Below are 7,677 nucleotides of genomic sequence, written 5' to 3'. Positions count from 1 at the left end.
GTTATTTTCCGTTTTTTCGACTATTTTTTGGAACCTTGGAGACATCATGCCTCGACGGTGTGTTGTCGGAGGGTGTAACAACACTAACAGGGAGGGATTCAAGTTGCACCACTGGCAAGAAATCTGCCGCCAGACCCCATTGAATGTACCAGAGTGTCTTCCGCCAGACCCCCATTGAATGTACCAGAGTGTCTGCCGCCAGACCCCCATTGAATGTACCAGAGTGTCTTCCGCCAGACCCCATTGAATGTACCAGAGTGTCCCCCGCCAGACCCCCATTGAATGTACCAAAGTGTCTTCCGCCAGACCCCCATTGAATGTACCAAAGTGTCTTCACATTTGACCGGCGATGCTAAGACAGACATGACACAGAGATGTATGGATAACCTGCAGATGCATTTGCAACGATTAAGTCAACAAAATCACAAAGGTGAGTTTTGTTGATGTTGTTGACTTGTGTGCTAATCAGACATATTTGGTCGCAGCATGACTGCCAGCTAATCGATGCTAACATGCTACGCTAATCGATGCTAACATGCTATTTACGCCAGCTGTATGTACATTTGAAACTAGATACCCACATTAAATGCGAAACAAACACTTACCAATCGACAGATTTAAGTTGCTCCAGCGTCACAAGATGCGAAAGTCCTGATCGTTTGGTCCGCACATTTTTACCGGCGATGCTAATAAGGCAGCCATGCTATGGGCCACTTTATTAGGTACACCCACGCTATGGCCGAATAGCGTCGATAGCTTTTCGCTCAATAGCTTCAGTTTCTTCTTCAATTTCGTTTTCGCTATATGCCTCCATACTCCGACCAACTGTTTCAATACATGCGTAATCTGTTGAATTGCTTAAGCTGCTGAAATCCGAGTCTGAATCCGAGCTAATGTCGCTATATCTTGCTGTGGTAACCGCCATGTTGTTTGTATTGGCAGCACTGTATGACGTCACAGGGAAATGGATAGTGGTTTCGAAGATAGCGAAAATAAGGCACTTTAAATCTTTATTTAGGGATATTCCGGGACCGGAAAAATTTCCCAACTCATATGGAAACGGGGTTTGTAAAATGAATGCAGCTTTTTATGGTACAATTTGTCCAAATGATCCTTCTTCTGCGTAGCAAAGATGGCGACCACGTTGTATCAGCACCTTTACAACTTGCTGCCCATCCCCCGATGACCTGCTTACCAACTATTTACCACCCCTGTTGTCCTTCAAGGACCAAAGGTGGTGTTGAAGGGGAGTGTGACCTTTCACCTGCACCAGCTTCTTCAAAACAACAGAGGTTCTGTCTTATAGAGGATCTTTGACTTACATTTGTTGTCATTGGTCCTTGGAAACAGCAACATGCTCTTAGAGTCTTTGACCAGTGTGTTGGCGATAGGGAGGTAAAAAAAAACAGCACGGCACTCCTGTTCTACTGTAAAGGATCTTTGATGAGTAATATTGTTTTAAAACAGCAGAGTGATCCTGTATTAATTAAAGATCTTTGATCATTGCAGTAGGTGCGTAAAACAGTTGTAGTCCTGTCATGCAGAGAGGATCTTTGACTAGTATTGACTAGCGCTCTTGACACATAAAGGATCTTTGACTATTTTTTTAACAGTACAGGTTCACAAAAACAGAAGAGCATTCTTGTTATATAAAGAATCTTTGACCAGTGTTTGTGTTTTTTTGCAGTAGGTGCATACAAACAGAGAGGATCTTTGACTAGTATTGACTAGCGCTCTTGTCATATAAGGGATCTTTGACTAGCATTTTTTTTCTAACAGTAAAGGTACATAAAACCATCAGAGCATTCTTGTCATATAAAAGATCTTTGACTAGTGTTCTTTTTTTAACAGTACTGTATAGGTACATAAAAACCGCAGAGTGCCCTTGTCACATAAAGGATCTTTGACTATTGTTTTTTTTTAACAGTATAGTTACATAAAACCATCAAAGCATTCTTGCCATATAAAAGATCTTAGAGTAGTGTTTGTTTTTTTTAATCAGTATAGGTACACAAAAACAGCAGAGCATCCTTGTCACATAAAGGATCTTTGACTATTGTTTTTTTTTTAACAGTATAGGTATATAAAAACAGCCGCGCGCTCTTATTACATAAAGGATCTTTGACTAAAGTTTTTTTTTTATCAATATAGGTACATAGAAACAGCGCTCTTGTTGTATGAAAGATCTTTGACTAAAGTTTAAAAAAAAATCAGTATAGGTACATAAAACCATCAGAGTGCTCTTGTCATATAAAAGATCTTTGACCAGTGTTTGTTTTTAATCAGTATAGGTACATAAAAACAGCATATCAATCTTGTCATATAAAGGATCTTTGACTAGTGTTTTTTTAACAGTATAGGTATATAAAAACAGCAGAGCGCTCCTGTCTAAATCCTGTAAAGGATCTTTGACGAGCAATATTATTTTGTAGTTTGTGCTTAAAAGCAGCAGAGTGATCGTGTATTAAAAAAGATCTTTGATCATTGCAGTAGGTGTGTAAAACAGTAGTAGTCCTGTCATGCAGAGAGGATCTTTGACTAGTATTAACTAGCGCTCTTGTCATATAAGGGATCTTTGACTAGCATTTTTTTTCTAACAGTAAAGGTACATAAAACTATCAGAGGATTCTTGTCATATAAAAGATCTTTGACTAGTTTTTTTTAATTTTTTTATCAGTATAGCAGAGCGCCCTTGTCACATAAAGGATCTTTGACTATTGTTTTTTTTTTAAACAGTATAGGTATATAAAAACAGCAGAGCGCTCTTATTACATAAAGGATCTTTGACTAAAGTTTTTTTTTTTGTCAATATAGGTACATAGAAACACTACAGAGCTCTTGTTGTATAAAGGATCTTTGACTAAAGTTTAAAAAAATCTGTATAGGGACATAAAACCATCAGAGTGTTCTTGTCATACAAAGGATCTTTGACTAGTGTATTTTTTTAACAATATAGGTATATAAAAACTGCAGAGCGCTCTTGTCGTATAAAAGATCTTTGACTATAGTGATTTTTTTTATCAGTATAGGTACATAAAAACCGCATAGCAATCTTGTCATATAAAGGATGTTTGACTGGTGTTTTTTGCAGTAGATGGTTAAAAACAGTATGGCGCTCTTGTCATATAAAAGATCTTTGAAGAGCATGTTGTTTTTTTGCAGTGGGTGCTTAAAACGGCACCGTAATATAGAAGATCTTTGGCTCAGGCTTTAGATGCTTTAAAAGAGCCAAGCGCTCTTGTCATATAGAGGGTCTTTGACTAGTGGGGGTTTTTGTTGTTGCTGAAAGCAATAAAAAAATAGTACTGTGCTCTTCTCATAGAGAATTTTGACTCATGCTTTAGGTGAATAAAAACAGCAAAGTGTTTTTGTCATATAGAGGATCTTAGAGAAAGTTTTTTTTGCAGTGGGTGCGTAAAAACAGCAGCGCACTACTGTGATATAGAGGATCTTTGACTCACGCTTTAGGTGCATAAAAACAGTGTAGCGTTCTTGTCATATAAAGGTTTTTTTTTTCCGTTGCAGTGGGTGCTTAAAAACAGCAGCACACTTCTGTGATATAGAGGATCTTTGATTAGCATGTTTTTTTGTTTTTTTTTGCAATGGGTGCTTGAAAATAGCCACGCACTAATGTGATATAGAGGATCTTTGACTCACGCTTTAGGTGCATAAAAACAGCAAAGTGTTTTTGTCATATAGAGGATCTTTGAGAAAGTTTTTTTTTGCAGTGGGTGCGTAAAAACAGCAGCGCACTACTGTGATATAGAGGATCTTTGACTCACGCTTGAAGTGCTTAAAAACAGCAAAGTGTTTTTGTCATATAGAGGATCTTTGAGAAAGTTTTTTTTTGCAGTGGGTGCGTAAAAACAGCAGCGCACTACTGTGATATAGAGGATCTTTGACTCACGCTTGAAGTGCTTAAAAACAGCAAAGTGTTTTTGTCATATAGAGGATCTTTGAGAAAGTTTTTTTTTGCAGTGGGTGCGTAAAAACAGCAGCGCACTACTGTGATATAGAGGATCTTTGACTCACGCTTGAAGTGCTTAAAAACAGCAAAGTGTTTTTGTCATATAGAGGATCTTTGAGAAAGTTTTTTTTGCAGTGGGTGCGTAAAAACAGCAGCGCACTACTGTGATATAGAGGATCTTTGATTAGCATGTTTTTTTTGTTTTTTTTGCAATGGGTGCTTGAAAATAGCCACGCACTAATGTGATATAGAGGATCTTTGACTCACGCTTTAGGTGCATAAAAACAGCAAAGTGTTTTTGTCATATAGAGGATCTTTGAGAAAGTTTTTTTTGCAGTGGGTGCGTAAAAACAGCAGCGCACTACTGTGATATAGAGGATCTTTGACTCACGCTTGAGGTGCATAAAAACAGTGTAGCGCTCTTGTCATATAGAGAATCTCTGAGTAAAGTTTTTTTTTTACGTTGCAGTGGGTGCTTAAAAACAGCAGCACACTTCTGTGATATAGAGGATCTTTGATTAGCATGTTTTTTTGTTTTTTTTTGCAATGGGTGCTTGAAAATAGCCACGCACTAATGTGATATAGAGGATCTTTGACTCACGCTTTAGGTGCATAAAAACAGCGTAGCGCTCTTGTCATATAGAGAATCTCTGAGTAAAGTTTTTTTTTTACGTTGCAGTGGGTGCTTAAAAACACCAGCACACTTCTGTGATATAGAGGATCTTTGATTAGCATGTTTTTTTTTTTTTTTTTTGCAGTGGGTGCTTGAAAATAGCCAGGCACTACTGTGCACTAGAGGATCTTTGACTCACGCTTGAGGTGCATAAAAACAGCGTAGCGCTCTTGTCATATAGAGAATCTCTGAGTAAAGGTTGTTTTTTTTGCAGTGGGTGCTTAAAAACTGCAGCACACTTCTGTGATATAGAGGATCTTTGACTAGCATGTTTTTTTTTGTTTTTTTTGCAGTGGGTGCTTGAAAATAGCCACACACTACTGTGATATAGAGGATCTTTGACTCACACTTTGGGTGCATTAGAACAGCCAAGTGTTTTTGTCATATAGAGGATCTTTGAGTAAGGTGCTTTTTTTTTTCAAGTAGGTACTTAAAAACAGCACAGTACTCCATCTATTTTCTACCGCTTATTCCCTTTGGGTTGGCGGTAGGGCGCTGGAGCCTATCCCAGCTACAATCGCCTGTCATAAAAATAAATCTTTTGCTAGCATTATTTTATTTTATTCTTACAATAATTGCCTAAAAACAGCAGAGTGCTTCTGTAATTATACAGGATCTTTGATTAGTTTTTTGGCAGTAGATCTGTATAGAGGATCTTTGACCCTGGTTATTTTACAGTTGGCGCAGGGGTCCCAAGTAACTTTTTGATAACATTACAAATGTGATACTATTCAATGGATCGTTTCAATATTGTTAGGTATCGACCATGAGCATTGACGCCAATTTGCAGAGTGTTTTATGTAGAGCTTCAGTGTTTTATGTAGAGCTTCAGTCATTCAACATTCATCTTTTAGGCTTCATAATGCGCCACACATTTTCCATGGGAGACAGGTCTGGACTGCAGGCGGGCCAGGAAAGTACCCGTACTCTTTTACTACGAAGCCAAGCTGTTGTAACACGTGCTGAATGTGGCTTGGCATTGTCTTGCTGAAATAAGCAGGGGCGTCCATGAAAAAGACGTCACTTAGATGGCAGCATATGTTGTTCCAAAAGCTGTATGTACCTTTCAGCATTAATGGTGCCTTCACAGATGTGTAAGTTACCCATGCCTTGGGCACTAATGCACCCCCATATCATCACACATGCTGGCTTTTGAACTTTGCGTCGATAACAGTCTGGATTGTTCTCTTTCCCTTTGGTCCGGATGACACGATGTCAAATATTTCCAAAAACAATTTGAAATGTGGACTCGTCAAGACCACAGAACGCTTTTCCACTTTGCATCAGTCCATCTTAGATGATTTTGGGCCCAGAGAAGCCGGAGGCGTTTCCGGATGTTGTTGATAAATTGCTTTGGCTTTGCATATTAACTTGCACTTACAGAATGTAGCGACCAACTGTATTTGGTGACAGTGGTTTTCTGAAGTGTTCCTGAGCCCATGTGGTGATATCCTTTAGAGATTGATGTCGGTTTTTAATACAGTGCCGTCTGAGGGATGGAAGGTCACAGTCATTCAATGTTGGTTTCCGGCCATGCCGCTTACGTGGAGTGATTTCTCCAGATTCTCTGAACCTTTTGATGATATTATGGAGCGTAGATGTTGAAATCCCTCAATTTCTTGCAATTGCACTTTGAGAAAGGTTGTTCTTAAACTGTTTGACTATTTGCTCACGCAGTTGTGGACAAAGGGGTGTACCTCGCCCCATCCTTTCTTGTGAAAGACTGGGAAGCTGTTTTTATACCCAATCATGGCACTCACCTGTTCCCAATTAGCCTGCACACCTGTGGGATGTTCCAAATAAGTGTTTGATGAGCATTTCTCAACTTTATCAGTATTCATTGCCACCTTTCCCAACTTCTTTGTCACATGTTGCTGGCATCAAATTCTAAAATTAATGATTATTTGCTCCAAAAAAAAAATGTTTATGAGTTTGAACATGAAATATGTTGTCTTTGTAGCATATTCAACTGAATATGGCTTGAAAAGGATTTACAAATCATTGTATTCTGTTTATATTTACATCTAACACCATTTCCCAACTCATATGGAAACAGAGTTTGTAAAAAAAAAAGTGATTGATGAATACTCCTTAACTTTTTCGGTCATTTTTGCCACGTATGCCAGCTTTTTTTGGAACACGTTTTTAGCTAAAATGGGCAAAAAATAACAATGTTTTCCAGTTTGAACATGAAATATGTTGTCTTTGTAGCATATTCAACTGAATATGGCTTGAAAAGGATTTGCAAATCATTGTATTCTGTTTATATTTACATCTAACACCATTTCCCAACTCATATGGAAACGGGGTTTGTAATTAAAAACCAACACCTGCCCACTGTTTGGCGCATTTTAACGGCAAGATATTTCTGATTGATCACCAAACTTTATTGAGGTCAATGGGGAAGTAAACAAAGTAGGGGTCGCTCACCTACCCTTTATATCTAAAGTCGTATGGTTTATATTTCATAGTGAAGCAATGTGTTGTTCAGTACGTTAGTTACAGCTTGTAAATATGTCTTTACAAAGATTTCGACGCTCGGTTCATTAGATGTTTGTAAAATATATGTTGACAATATGCAGTGGGAAATGTTCCTTCAGGTGATTAAAAACGATAGAGGTTTGGCAACAGCGTGTCCTTATCTCGCAGCGACTGGACTCATGAGTGAAAACATGAAACGCTGCACGGATAAAGTCTACAGTGACTCACGGCTTATCTTAATTGCCTTATCTGATAAGCACCACCGAGAAGATTAAGCTAATCTCGCCAGCCGGTTCCTAAAAATCACCCGGGAGCAAAACAAAACGTGTTGCAACTTCTCGCAATCGTCAAACCTTTCGAAACGTTTCTCCCCGGCAAAGTGAGGCCTAACAAAAATGACAGGAATATTGTGATATTGATGTGTGTTTGTGTGCCGCGCCTGTGAAAGTCCCAACTAAACAAAATACACCTTTTTTATCTTTATTGCTCGTTATGACATGTCAAGTGTTACATGTCAAGCCCCGCCCCCCTCGCCACACCTGCGGCCGTCTGATAA

The sequence above is a fragment of the Nerophis ophidion genome, linkage group LG08, assembly GCF_033978795.1.
Source record: "Nerophis ophidion isolate RoL-2023_Sa linkage group LG08, RoL_Noph_v1.0, whole genome shotgun sequence".
Classification (NCBI taxonomy): domain Eukaryota; kingdom Metazoa; phylum Chordata; class Actinopteri; order Syngnathiformes; family Syngnathidae; genus Nerophis; species Nerophis ophidion.
This window is presented reverse-complemented; position numbering follows the sequence as displayed.